Genomic DNA, 14,656 nt, shown 5'->3' with positions numbered 1-14,656 from the left:
ATTCTGTGCAGATCATTTTGTATTGGTAAAAACAGCCTTAGTTTACTCCAACTATGGTTTTCTTGTCTCTTTATTTTCTGCCTCCACTCACAAATCAAACAGGTGTGAATTAAGTTTGCAGAGACACCTGTTTGTTACATGGATAGATTAAATATGCATAAAAGTACATTATGCGTGTACTCGAAAAACATTAAACCTTCTCTGGTTTAAGGCTGTCTAATGAGTCAAAAGCAGAGAGAACCAGCTCTCAGACACTTTTGATCAGTTGTCTGCTGGTATTGTTCATGTACAGAATAATGAAGGATTCTTAACCAAATACCTTCTCTTTCTCTTCTACCACAACTAGGAGTTAACAGATCTGTCATTTTTTTATTTCTGTTGGTTTCTCATTTTTTCAATCTTAAGTTCAGATCTCTTTTTCAAAAGAAAGAAAGGAAAGGAAAATGTCCCCGTGAAAGTTGATCAGGATTTTAGTGAGAATTTGTCCTAATATGCACATTTCTGTATACAAATTTGCCTAATACACATGTTTGCAAAGCAGAATCCTCTAATATAATTCATTTTTTGTATAGTTTTCACCACTGTGTTCATTTTTATGCTCACTTTAGCAGTTTTGTACACATTACTTGGCCAGAGAACTGCACTGAAAAATTCAGATAAATGTGCATTTCAAAGGATGGCTGGGTTTCACGTATTTGCCTCTGAGAGTGAAAATTGGGCAAGTTGGCCCTTAAATGTGAACAGGATCAAATTCCTCCACCATTCCTACTTTCAGCAGTCTTCATTTCACATAGGCAAGTTTCAACTAGTTCCTGCCAATCTGTTCTCTCACACATTCTCATTCTCTCTCTGACCCATGCTTGGTTTGGTGAGGGTTGCATTAGACAATCCAAACACTCTCAGATCAATTCAAAGGACAAGGGATGGGAAGCAAGCTATGCAAAGCATGTTAAAGACAAATGGAGTGCCCTGTTTCTGAGAAGAAGGTGTTAACCAGTCAAAACCTTAAGCTCCACTTATCACTTCTGCTTTATCAGCTTGAGTGTGCTTGTCCTGTTCTTCAGGAAAATTGCTTAAATATTAATGGAGGCCATATATATGATGTTTTATTATCATTTTCCCCTGTCATCTGCTGAGACATGGCACGAAGCATTGTTGTCTCAGCCTCGATTTTTGTCTTCAGACAGCATTACCTGTCATGTGCATAATTAACGGAAGAAGCATCAACAGCCTTCCTTTGTAACAAGACAGAGTCTGAAATCAAGATGTTAAGAGGGGATTAATCTTTCTGAGTGCATGCATGGAATTTATCTCAATGGTTGCATCATAGGAAGGAAATCTTGACAAAGATACTCGTAGAAGCTCCTGGGAAATCCTGTTGGGAGCATTCTAGGTAGATCAAAGAAATGTAGCTAATATCACGTATCAGCAGACCAAATTAGGAGCTAAAGCTGCTGTCCTAAACCAGTGCCTTGGAGGCATGTTCAGTGAAGGAAGCAGGATTTATGTGATGCCTTGTTAAATTCTGCAGCCCTCTCATCATACTAGAAGTTGAGGGTCACCCAAATCAATGAGATACATGCTACAATCTAATGTAGAATTAAGCATGATGTTTTGAATGTGTTTCAGTGGGCTTTAGGGTGCTTACATTTTCAATCTGATGCATCCTTACTATGAACTCAGTGGAATAAATTTTAGGACTGAGATGCAAGGGTTGGATTTTCAGTGATAAAGTTAACCAGGATTTCATTGCTGCATTTCAGTGTAGAGAATACTACTAACCCACCTTTCTCAGATGTTCAAAAGAAGAAATAGACCTGACTCTAACAATTTTTTTACATTAACAAAATGCATGCAAAATGTGCATTTTAGAGGAAATACTTTGAAAAACACTGGGAAGAATGTGCAGTTTACAGTAAGAATACATACAAAATGTGCACAATATACATCTGGATTTTGCATGCCTTCTTTCATGCACCCACAAAGAAATAGGATGGAACACGACCTATGCATGACTGAGTGAAACTGACTCATATTGGACTTAGGTTGGTCCACCCATTCCCAACTTCAGAAAAGTGTCAATTTCACCAAAAGTAAAATTGTTCCTCCCCCTTTCATTTGAACATCTGAAGGAAGCTTTAATCTAGAGCTACTAGAATTTAAGTGACTGTATGTGTAAAAACAATTATCCATCTTGAACGTGTTAGCAAAGATTGATATTTACATTATCCCAATTCAGTCCCTCACATCTGCCTAGGCATTGGGAGTTTAAGAACCTATTTCATACCGAGTCATACCTTTAGTTCACATAGTTTTGTACTGTCTACACTGAATGGCAGTAGCTCTACAGGAATCTTCCCAGTCTTGCCTGGAAATGTTAGGGACCTTTTACATGCAAAGTTTGTGCTCTGACCTACAAACTGCCCCCCCACACATTATGGATGCTATTGCATGTGGATTACTAGCAGGATAGGATGCTATATAAATATCCTGAGTGTAGCAAGTAGATTCTGAACATTCTTGCCTTGAGCAGTTAGGGTTTAAGGATGTGTTTGTAAAAGCAGGTGGTTTTCAAAAACAAAGCTTAAAAATATCACAGTGAAACACATATGCTTGAATTTGTGCAAAATCTGGTCTCCACTCTAAAGGTTATGCAAATGGGCTCCAGCCAGCTTCATTTAAAGTACTTTAGTATAAAATTGCTTGGGGGGATCAGGCCATAAACTGAGGTTTACATCCTAAATGACATGTCTTGAACTCATTTCTGTTTCTGACCTTCTACAGTTGCCAGGTTGATCTCATTTTCTCTCCCTTGTTATACCTGCATCATATCTTCAGAGGTCACATTCTGTAGTTCTGGAAACTTTCCAGTTTCCACATCCCAAATCTCAGTCCGTCAAGACTGAGATTTAAGGACCGATGAAGGATGGTTTCCAAACAAGGAAATTATGGAAAGATTTATGAGATTTACAAAACTACTCTGCATTGTCATGCATGTGTATTTGCATGTTCCAACACTATCCATAATCTAAATGCTATTGCTCTTAAAACTGCACATTTTACAAACAGCAAAAGAATGGTCTTGCTTTCATAACCTTATTGAAGGCTTTGGAAGGAACCTGTGCGGTTACTGCTGGACGCAAAGTGCTAGACAAAATTAGCATGTGGGTATATTATTGCCCACTGCTGACAGTAAGATTTCTACACCCACAATAACCAGAACCAAAACCAAATAAACAGAACCATATCAGCTAAATTGAAATTAGATTATCAGCCATTCCCAAGGACTAAGATTTAAACACCAGGAGGCTGAACCTTTGATCCCAGTATACTGACTTAGATACCAAACAAGGAAACACACAAAACAAACATTTGTATGCTTCTTTCTCCCATGAAATTCAAAACCCTTGCTATGAATGCTGATCAATCAACAAAGAAGTACTGGAGTGGTCATGCTTGAAAATCTCTGAAGTGGTGGAATAAGTATTTATATGGGTCTGTGGATAAACTGATGGAGGAACAGAGAAGATGCTCCATCATCAGGACAGAGATTCTACATCCTGGGTGAAATCCCATTCTCACCAATTGCATGGACATTTAGAGTTTTTCTTATTCATTGGAAATGCTGAGAGGGGAAGAATTCTGGAAATTTAACACCCTGAGTCACCAACTACTCTGCTATGGTGTATTGCCGTGAAATTGCTAACAACTGGATTAGCCACTGGTTCAAACAGAGGAGTTGTTACCTCTGCTTTTAAACTGGTCTTCCCAAATCCTTCAGCTAACAGTGGAAAATATCTGAAGGGATGTTAGGTGCATGTTTGACTTCTTGTTTTCAGTTTCTATCCAGTATTTCCAAGCTTGGGAGCATTTGAAGTTCAACTACGTGTACAGTCGGCTACCTGGTGTAGCAAATGAAGTCAATAACCAAAGAGTGGCAAGGCTTGCCATTTTGTTATGCAACCATCATTAGCGTGAGTTGTGTGTGGGACTTTCACTTGAAAGTTGGCCCATTACCAATGTTTTCACCAAAATATGCTTAGACATTTATATATAAAGGGTATCAGCATCGGTTTCCATTGCAGCTTACTAATCCTCCTTTATAACAACCACTTTTTACCAGTTTAAAGAAACCCACACTCATTCTCCATATGGACACAATCTACCGTGAAAGGCTCATTTCTATTTCAAAAGTTAGATGGCTTCCTCACTGAAAATTTGTTTCTGTGCCAACAAAGAACACCAAATTTGCATTTGTACATGATCTTTGTTAATAGCTGGTACAAAGGTGAGAGCCAAATCCTCACTTCCACTGATTAAAATAATATCAGTAGTCATTATTGGTAGAGATAAAAATTCTCAATAGCAAAAATATGCAGTTTTTGGAGTACACACACTATACAAAATTCATAGGGTGTTATAATATGCCAACTAGGTGAGACTTGGCAACTGTGTGAAAAAATGCCTAGATCTCCTTTTATTTATACTGGCCACCAAGGTTGTGGCTGGGAAACAATGTTACCTAACTACATGCGTACCCATCTCTATGCCCACTCCCCAATAAATAAGACTTGCAAAACACATTCATAATATCAAGAGCAAATAAAACTGACAGTATTCAATCCATTTGTGGTTTCTGCAGTGATGAAATACAATTGGGCTGTTTTACAGGGATGTAAAAAAAAAACAATGAAAGAGATTTAGATGTGGACTGGGGCTGCCTTGACAATCATTTTATAGCTTTTGGGAGAGAGTTTTGAAAAAGTACTGTGCAGGTATGGCTGAGGTGTCCTGAAAAATACACTAGGACACATTGTCAATGTAGGAAGCAATGCCAGAGTGTTCGGAAGAGCAGTATTTATCTTCTCTTTTCCTCCTTTTTAAAGAGGAGAGCAAAGAAATGGTTGTTTACCAACCACATGAAAAGTGTTACAGGGAGACATATTTTAACCAGTATTTCCCAGAAACTTTGGTGTTTGTTTTAAAAGGTTCCTTCATTTCCAAAGCTATTTTTAAGGGACCAATTTCCATTTAATTAAAAACAATAATAATTGATTCCCCAAAACTTATCATGTCTCTCAATCCCAAAATACAGATGGCAGTTATCTCCTATTTCAGAAGGCCCTCAAGATGCAGCTAAGTACAGATATTGTGGAGGTTAATTAATATCCATCATATAATTGCAAGCATTTCAAGGGGAAAGTGTGTGCGTGTGTGTGTAAGCAACACAAGAATCTATAAAAAGCAATATTGCAGGGGGAGGGTGAAATCAGCTGCATTTCACAGGGAAGACTGTGGTTCAGATAGCAATAGTGAAACATAACTATTATGTTGGATGCATGGAACAGTTAGACAAGGCTGTGCTTAGCTATCCCTTTCCTTTGGTGTACTTCTCCTCCCCCTAAAAAATAAATAAATTGGGAAAGTGATACAATTGGCTTAGAGCTAAGACCAACTTCTTATTATAAACTTTGATTTTGAATTGCTATCATTATTATTACTAATAGTGACATTTTCATTCCTGGCATTGCATGTTTGCAGAATACCCCTACTGCAGTGGAATATTTAGTCTCCGTCTGTTCTTCTGCATGGTTTCTCAGACAGCTAAAAAGTGAATTTAGACCATTGGGAACTCTGTGATTCCCTTTGATTATTTTCAACAAATCTTGGCTTTCTGTAGCAGGTCAACTCCAATTGGATATCCCTTGCCTTAATTCTAGGATTCCTGCTAAACGCTTTCCTTGGAAAGTGCCACATGGAGCAATCCAACCCTAAGAATGCTTACTTGGAATTAAGTCTCAATGATGTCAGTGAATTTACTTTCTGTAAGGGCAGAAGACTGCAGTCTTAGCCCCTGTCTGCAAAGAAAGCCTTGCTGGGAATTTTCAAGAGAGGGTGGATAAAGTTAAGAGGCTTCTCTATAGCTTTGCTGGTTATCAGTGACATTATTTAATTGGAACTGAAGTGAGCAGCTGTTAGATCCCTCCTAATGCAAACATTATGTTATGTTTTGAGTCCATGGCCAGTTAACAGTAATGGGTGACTGACAAAGAGTGGTGCTCCTGGGAATCAATAGCCAGTGGTTCTTCCTCTCTTACCTCTTCCTTCAGCATATTATCAACCTTAAGGATAACTCTTTTTGTCTGTCTGTATCTGCATTTATTTCTGTATCCAAGGGAAGGGGAAGTTAAAGATGGAATTGCGCTTAACATAGTTTGGTACCTGTTGGCATCGATGGCTGGTTTTGCAAGTCACTTTGGAAGGATTCCATCCAAATCTGCAGCCTATTTAAGTTAAAACTCTACGCCTTGTATCCTTGCAGAAACCACGTTAACCAGCACTGCCACTCCTCTGGTGATTCCTTTAAGAAAGCCCCCACCAAGACCACCTGCAAAAATAAGGACCTAGAGCAAATCCCTGCCTACATTGCCCCAAATCTGAGATGTTCTGATCTGTTGCCTGTGCTGTTCCATGGCTGAACAAAATGTTCTGCCATGGCTCACTGTAGCCTGGCGGGGAAGACTGTTTGACAGCTTGATTGGGATGTTACTACCCAGCAGCTGTTAGATACAAGCAGGAATGTAAGAGAACATGTTATTCCTCCAAGCCTTCTCCCCAACACTACCCCTCCTCAATTCTGGATGAAGCGCTTAGGAGAGAGAGAAGCTGGCTTGGAGGGAGGGGGTCAGTAGTGTTTTCCGTATCTTCCTTGGAAAGCATGTCATTATCAAGGGACATGGGGTGCGGTGGGGGCTGATCCTAAGTTTCATCTTGATATGGCTGCAGCTTTGCTAAGGTAGGCAACTGAGGTCCGTTCCCTTTTTGGGGGAAGGGGGGCAGCAACTTGTAGAAAAAGGAGCTTGACTGCTCACTTACTGCTTTGAGAAACCGGGAGGAGAGAGGCTCACTTCTAAACCCTTGATTTTCTCAGCCAAAGTAGCATAATATTTAACATTAAATGAAAATAATAATGTTAATTTTCTCCCTCTCTCTGCTTTTAGATTGCCCCTCTCCACCACCCCAGTTTATCCTCCTTTCTCTGTATCTGGCTGGCGGCTGGCTATGTTCTTTTTTTAGAAGGCGATTCTCAATATATCTGGGGGGGGGGGGGAGAGGTTAGAGAAAAATTCTCAACACCAACCAGGCAACGTCTTTCAAGTCTTGAATGTATGCCTGGATCTATCAACCAGATGGTGGGAAAAAGACCAGTGATTTAGTGTTCTAAAATGGGGGGGGGGCACAAACACCAACCCCTCCACCACCGGTGACCACACGCCACCCCACCGCTATCGCAGAGTCCTGCAGAAAGGCATGTCCGGAATGGGCACCTTGAGATCTTCCACCACCATCCTCACTCAGACCCCCCAAACCAGGAATCCCCAAGAAGACCCAGCTGGATAAGTAGACAAAACTATCCGAGCTATCAGAGACCGAGGTAGCTGGAGATTGATACTTCTCCCTCCGCGACCCTCTCCCTCTCCTGGTGATAAAACTCTCCAACCCAGGAGAAATCTTATCACGTACCAAAAAAGAATAAAGGCAAAAGGTACCTCCTGTTTGGTTTCTTCCCCCCCGGAGCTCCAAGAAGGAACGTCTTGCAAACTCCTACTTCAGCGCGGTGAAATAAATACGGTTCCCCCCTCCCCTCCCCAAATAATCGTAAGATTCGACTGGAAAGGTGGCTACTTGTTCTTTCAGCGGGAGGCGAATAGTCGCCAGCCCGGGCGAGCTTGGCCAAGAGCGGGTACCTGCCTCCGACCGGCTTTCATTCTTTCACACCAATGTTGCCTCTGGCTCGCTCGCTTTCCCTCGGCTTTTATTTTTTCTCTTTTTCTAAATAAAATAAAATAAAAATATTTATTTCTCCCACGGTCTTGGGGAGCGGGGAAGCGCCGGGGCGACTGGGGCTCCTCTCCTCTCCGGTCCGGCTGGCCAGGCGAAGCGCGGGGCTGGATCAGTGCCGGGTCTCCGTCTCCCGTTGCAACGCTCGTCGGCGGTGGCGGCGGCTGCAACGGCAGCACAAGCGGCGGCAGCGGCGGCAGCAGCAGCTGCAACAGCCCATCTCCGGCCGAGCGAACGGGAGGGATATTCCAAAATAAATCCACTCATTCAGACGCGCCGAGCCGCTCGCTCGCTCGCTCGCTCGCTTTCTGGCTCTCCGACGTGCCCGCCTGCCAAATGGAACTGTGAAGCGATGTGGGGGAAGAAAAAAAAGAAAAGTGAGGAGCGGAGAGCCTCCCCTGACAGTTCTTATTGGGCTGATCTTGGAGGCAGGTCTAAAGGCTCCCGAGAACGCCGGGCTGGAACGCGCGCCTGCTCCATTCCAATCTCGCCGGCGCGCTTAACTTTCTAGTCCTCTTTGGGGGTTTCTGTTTAGGGGCGGGGGGGTTCTGTGTTTTTTTCTCCCCCCCCCCCTTTTAAAGAGCCCTTCCCTCCGCCTGAAAGGCTGCCGCCAGCCGGCTCGGGGCGATTTCTTGGCAAGGACACCACTACTACCACCACCTCCTCCTCCTCCTCACCTGCGCAACTCCCGCCTTTTAAGGACTCTGCTGCTCTTCATTCCTCAAAGCAGGAAAATCGGAGCGAGAGAGAAAAGGAGGAGACTTCAAGCCTAGGGGGAGGGAACGAGGAATCTAGAGTAAACTCCCATCACTGACACCGCGCCAAGCCTGTTGATGTCCTGCCTTTGGCTAGCGTTCCCCCCACTCCATGCAAATTACGGGTGCAATAACTTCTCTTCCCGCTCTTGGAGAGAGAAAACGCAAGGAGAAGGTGCCGCGGGGCACACTGTAGGCCTAAGCGGGGGTGGGGAACTTGTAGCCCTCCCGGTGTTGATGGACTCCGACTCGCATCAGCTGGAGGCAGCTCGGCCAACGGTCAGTGGTGATGGGAGTTGGAGTCTGGCAACATGGGGAGGGCCACAGTTTCCCCAAGCCTGAAGACAGTGGCTGGAAGAAGGCGTCCTCAGGTCCTGAGGACATCAGCGGAGATTTCCTGGGATAGGTTGGAGGAAAGCTGCATCTAACCCCAGTATTCTGTTTCTAGCGTCGCCCAGTCAGATGTCTCTAGATGGTCAAGACGTGAGCAAGGCCTGAAGGTGGTAACAGTGAAGGTGGTGCTGAAATAGACAGTGGTTTTTAGGTCTATGGCTTTATCTGATCTTTGATGAAATATTTTGAAGGTGCAGGAAGAGACCTGGCTCAGTGGCAGAGCACATGCTTTGTACAAAGCAAGCCTCAGGTTCAAGCCCCAGCATCTCCAGGTAGGGCTGGGAAAGACGCCTGCCTTAAATTCTGGAGAGCTGTTGCTGGTTAGGATTGATGGTACTGGGCTGGATAAGGCCGTGGTCTGATTTGGGAGTTTCCTATGTTCCTATACTTACAGTAGTGACTGATTCAACTCAGTGTGGTTTATATTCTTCCAAGCACACATGTATACGATAGCACTGTGGCCAGAAATCAGGACACCTTGAGGGCAGGGAATTCCTTAACTCAAGGTATGTGCATTGTAAGTAGTTCACTTTGTCTTTCCAGGCACCTGACCAACTAATCCATTTCACTGAGTGACTGTAAAAAGCTCTAGCAGTGTTGTGAGGGAGAGATGCATTTGCAAATATGCTCTCTACACAATTTACAATTTCACCAACCTCTTAGATGCTCTTTTAGTTCCCCTTTCCCCCAGAAATGAACAAGCAAAACAAAGTTTTAACTAAGTTGGAGTTAATTCTTTATTAGCAAAAGCAAGATCTGCACAGGAGTGTAAGGTCTAATGAGGACAGCAACTCATCTTCCCCATGCCCACATGAGGAAGTTGCTATGCTTATTAGGCCTGGCACTGCTGTGCAGATCTTGTTTCTGCTAATAAAGAGTTAAGTCAAACTTAACAGTGTGATTTACTGCTGACTCACTCCTGACAGATTGCTGAGACTGAAGGTCCCTGCCTCCCCATGGTTGTCTCCTCTCCAGAGTTTCTTCCAAGCAGTTAGGGACTGTGTCTGCACGTCACCAATCTCTCCTTCACCCTTTTCATGCCTCTTCTGGTTCTGGGAGACAAGGATGGAGGGGAGCTTGTCTCAGCATGAGGGGAAGACACCTGTGACTCTTCACCAGTCTGACTCATCTCTGCTTCTTGGCCTCTCCCCTCCCACTCTCTCTGCCTCTGATTCTAGACTTCTGCCACAGACTCTCGACCAGCTCATTAAGTCCTGTTATCTCTTCAGCTTCTTACACCTCTTCCCTGTCTTCTCCCTCTTCTCCCCCTAACCACTCACCATTTTCCCACCATCACTACCCAGGCTCTGAGCCTTGGTGGTTCCCCAATTGGCTCTTCTCACCATTCCTCCCATGACAGGGGGGTCGGTTGATTTTTATTGCTGGAGAACTAAACTGATGTGTATTTTAGCAGACACATAACACAGAGACAGACATAGCAGTGATGGCTAGTACCCATTGGGATTGGTAGGTCAGAGTACAAGGGAGCAAAAAAAGCTGGTGGAGACAGAGCCAATGATGGCCAGAACCAAGTAATCCTAGTTTGTCCCCATACTCCTCCCTGCTGAGTTCTACTGGTTGTAAGCAAGAAGGTGGACAATTGGGTCTGGCTAAGGGCAGATTGAGGCCATGTACACATTGACAATTTAAAGTGCAACTAGAGATCCTCCCCCACCTCAATTTGAGTTGAAGCTGATTTGATGGGAAACACATCAAAATGATGTATTTGGTTTTTCAAAAGAAAACAGCATGCAGGATAGATGTGGATTGAGGTTATTATGTGCACACCACTTCCCAAACTAGCAGTGGGAGTGTACTGAATGCAATGCAAATAGGAATATGTACACAGCCTGAGGTTGGTGGGGTTGGTGCCCCATTTGCTGTAACTAACCAGCCTCTACTGACACACACAAGATCAGTGCTTTGCTGTTTGTTGAATGAATTGATCTGAAATGCCCACCACCATTTAGTTACCAGTACTCATAAGAAGATCTCTGACTGATCCAAGGTCCATCTGGACAAGCAATGTTTTCCCAACAGCCTCAAAGATGCCTCTGGGAAGCCCACAAGCAGGGTGTGAATGGAAAAGACCTTCTTCACAGTTATATCCTCATTTCATTTCATAATTTCATTTCAATGGAATTGAAAGCATGTGCTTTACTGCTGAGCTATGATTCCTTCTCCTTCCCAGCTACAGCTGCCATCATCCCTAACCACCAGCCAGGCTGGCTGGGACTGAGAGAAGTTGAGAGTCCAACAGCATCTAAAGTTTTGTGTGTGAGAAGACAGAAAGGGATAGAAAAAGATCGTGAACATCTGTGGCTATTGATAAACATGCATTAATCTAGAGAGGTAAGAACTGCCATTTATCACACTTTAACCCCCTTGATTTCAAGCAAGGAAAGACAGGAGCTATAATATAGTGATTGTGAGTGCATGTTGTTAGCACAGGCAGAATGGCAACATTGGTTCTCAAACCCACAAGAGAATAGCTCTTTTATTCCAGAGGATTACTTTGGAGTTTTTAAAGATCTTGTGAATATGCCTTAAGGCTGCACTCCTACAGCCACTTTCTAAGAGTGAGCCAATTCTAGGATAGCTTGGAATATAGACTGGGTGGAGCAAGGCAGCAATAAGTGCCACATTCAAGTGTGCTATTTACAATTGTTCTAGGGCTCCTCCAGAGCTTTTATCCAGATTTGCTTGCACAAAGCTTACACAGAAGTTAGAATACATTAGAATACATCACGTCTTTATTAAACATTTCCTCTAATTTGTTTGTAGGAAAGTTATGGGACACTGAGCATTCATCCTGCATTCATGCTGATTTGTTTGCAGGATATTTACAAATCTTCCCATGAAACATTCTTTCAGTCCACACTTTTTAATGCATTTCATAGCTGCAAAAAGGTTATTTTTTAAAGGAAGCACTTCTGCTGCACATGGAGCAGTTTACTCCACTTTTATTGCACAAAGCTAAATTTCAAGGCAGCTTACAACACCACACCTCAGGACCACAATACCACAAGGACTGCTTTTCTCCATATGAACCTACGTGGACTCTGAGATCATCCCCTGAGGCTCTTCTTTGTGTGCCTCCTCCACAAGAGGTCCAGAGGGTGGCAAAACAAGAACAGGACTTTTCTGCAGTGGTTCCCTGTTTGCAGAGTGCTCTCTCAAGGGAGGTTCGGCTGGCGCTTTCATTATACACCTTTAGGCACCAGGCAAAAACCTTCCTCTCCAACCAGGTTTTGAGCTGACTGATATCTGATATCCTTTTAAATGTTTTGCGGGAGGGGGAATTATTGGATTGTTGTTGTTTAGTCGTTTAGTCGTGTCTGACTTTTCTTGCCCCTATGGACCAGAGCACTCCAGGCACTCCTGTCTTCCACTGCTTCCCGCAGTTTGGTCAAACTCATGTTTGTAGCTTCGAGAACACTGTCCAACCATCTCGTTCTCTGTCGCCCCCTTCTCCTTGTGCCCTCAATCTTTCCCAACATCAGGGTCTTTTCCAGGGAGTCTTTTCTTCTCATGAGGTGGCCAAAATATTGGAGCCTCAGCTTCAGGATCTGTCCTTCAAGTGAGCACTCAGGGCTGATTTCCTTAAGAATGGATAGGTTTGATCTTCTTGCAGTCCATGGGACTCTCAAGAGTCTCCTCCAGCACCATAATTCAAAAGCATCAATTCTTCGGCGATCAGCCTTCTTTATGGTCCAGCTCTCACTTCCATACAGCACTATCCATACAGCTAAAAACATATAAAAACCTAATCTTTAAAAAACAATTAAACATTAGTAGAATTAAAATGTATACATAGAAAAGATCAGACACAGAGATTATTACAATAAAGTAATCACAGCACCAGTCCTTTCCTTTACACTGACTGATAGCAGCCCCCCCAAGCTTTCAGGCAGAGATGTTTTTCAGCTTTACCTGGGGGTGACAGTGATTGAATCTCAGACCTTTTGTATGTAATTACTGTGCTTTACCACTGGGGGCACTTGCAGACTATTGCTATTTTGTGGATAGGATACAATGGCATACTAGTAAATTCAGGCTGCACAATTAAAGTGGATTTCTAGCTCTTGCACAGCAAGCCTTCTTAAAACAACAACAACAACAACAACATAATTTTTGCAGGAAGGAACATACCGAGGTAATGCTTTGGAAAATGTGGGTTAACAATTGTTCAATGCAACACTGTATAACTATGCATTCAGTTTTCATCTTCAGTTATAGATGGTGAAGAAAATTGTTTTACTTTGCATTCAACGTCAGCCCTATATAATTCCCACTTCCCCCCAAAAAATATGCCAACTGAAACACAGCCATCCTTCCAAATTCACACTTTTCCAAATTTTACAATTAAGTTTTCCAGCATGCTAATGGGTGCAAAAGTGCATGAACTAGGGAAAAGTGTGCATAGAAATTTATATGCCAACAGCATATGCATACAAACTGATATACTGGAGAAAATAAGATATAAACATGTATTATATCAGGAAAAAATTGCTTGCAATAATGTTATCATTAGGAAAAAAATGACTAAAATGTGCATGCAGACTTCTAAAAATTATTTATTTATTTATTTATTTAATTGAACACACTGCTTAATTGTAAAAAAGCAAAGTGGACTACATAATATTAATAATAATAGATGTGGAAATATGGACAACCGATTTTAAAAGTGAGAAAAGAGAGAAAGAAACTGAGAAAATAAAAATTGATAGTTTTGTCTTTTCCTAGTCCCAGCAACCATTGACAGTGGATCATGGGAGTTGTAGATCAGCCAGAGAAAAGAGGCATCAACTAAGCAAACGAGTCAAGGCTCACTGGGGGCAGCTAAGAACATAGAGAAGCCTGGGAGGAAATGGACAAGGGAGCCAAATGAGGACAGCCGACAAGGGAAGTGAATGATCATAGAGATGGAAAGCTGTGAGGCAGAGAAGGTGGGAGCGCTGCCAAGAGGATGCTGAGGGAGAACAGCAGAGGAGACAGAGAGAAAGCACAACAAAGGAAGGGAGAGAGGGAGAGAAAGAGAAACTTGTCAGGTACAAAAAGGACTGGTTTGTGCAATTGGAACTCTTTCTTCTTTGAAGAAGAAGGGGCAATTTTACACTGAAAACGAAAAAGGACTTCAGCTACAGGCTCTCAGTCAGAATGAACAAAGAACTATGACTCCGTTTGCTTAGGAGCAAGACTAGGGCATCTTATAGACCATTTATTGTTAACACTCCTAGTTGTGCTGCCAATGGTGTAGTTGATTTTTCAGTATACATGATGATATGTGTACCAGTGGATGAGGAATCAGGACCAGTGGACACTCCCAACTTCACACAATCATAGAATTAATGAGGACCCGCAGTTCCCCAGGTGCAAAGGGCAAGGAAAGGCCAGGCTTTTGGTACCTTGTTTGTGAGTTTGAGTGGACACTGATGATCATATGCCAAGTGGTAATACCATCATTACTAAGCAGTGCAGATAGGGATGGCTGGATCTACCCATTTTGGTTTCTCATTTGTGTGTGTGTGTTCATGAAAATTTGTCAGCATTTTTGTGTTGATTTCTAACATAAAATGAAAAGCGGTCATGACATTCTGCAGTTTGTGTGGCTGCTGATAAGTGGTGCTGTGAAGTGCAACATGACAACCCATCAACTGATGGGC

The 14,656-nt window shown here is 42.8% G+C and overlaps 1 protein-coding gene and 1 long non-coding RNA gene across 5 annotated transcripts in view; one reads left to right on the top strand and one right to left on the bottom strand.

The window, feature by feature from the left end:
• The window catches only part of CDH8 (cadherin 8), a 228,030-nt gene extending 219,451 nt beyond the window's left edge, over positions 1 to 8,579 (bottom strand). The window contains exons 1-2 of one of the 4 annotated variants that reach the window (XM_083752335.1): positions 8,520 to 8,579; positions 7,551 to 8,184 (exon numbers count right to left, since the gene is read on the bottom strand). The gene's annotated coding sequence lies outside the window, so the exon portion shown is untranslated. Of the gene's footprint in view, positions 1 to 7,550; positions 8,494 to 8,519 lie in introns of those variants that run through there. The other 3 variants (XM_083752336.1, XM_083752334.1, XM_083752338.1) reach the window with 3 other exon arrangements.
• Positions 6,431 to 14,656, top strand: part of LOC310850678 — a 29,255-nt gene continuing 21,029 nt past the window's right edge. Inside the window, exons 1-2 of the long non-coding RNA XR_014567413.1 lie at positions 6,431 to 6,796; positions 11,182 to 11,342. This is a non-coding gene — a long non-coding RNA (uncharacterized lncRNA). The remainder of the gene's footprint in view (positions 6,797 to 11,181; positions 11,343 to 14,656) is intronic.

The sequence above is a fragment of the Podarcis gaigeae genome, assembly GCF_964106915.1.
Source record: "Podarcis gaigeae genome assembly, chromosome: 8".
NCBI lineage: Eukaryota > Metazoa > Chordata > Lepidosauria > Squamata > Lacertidae > Podarcis > Podarcis gaigeae.
The sequence above is the reverse complement of the archived record's forward strand: the minus strand, read 5'-3'. Positions and strand labels throughout refer to the sequence as shown.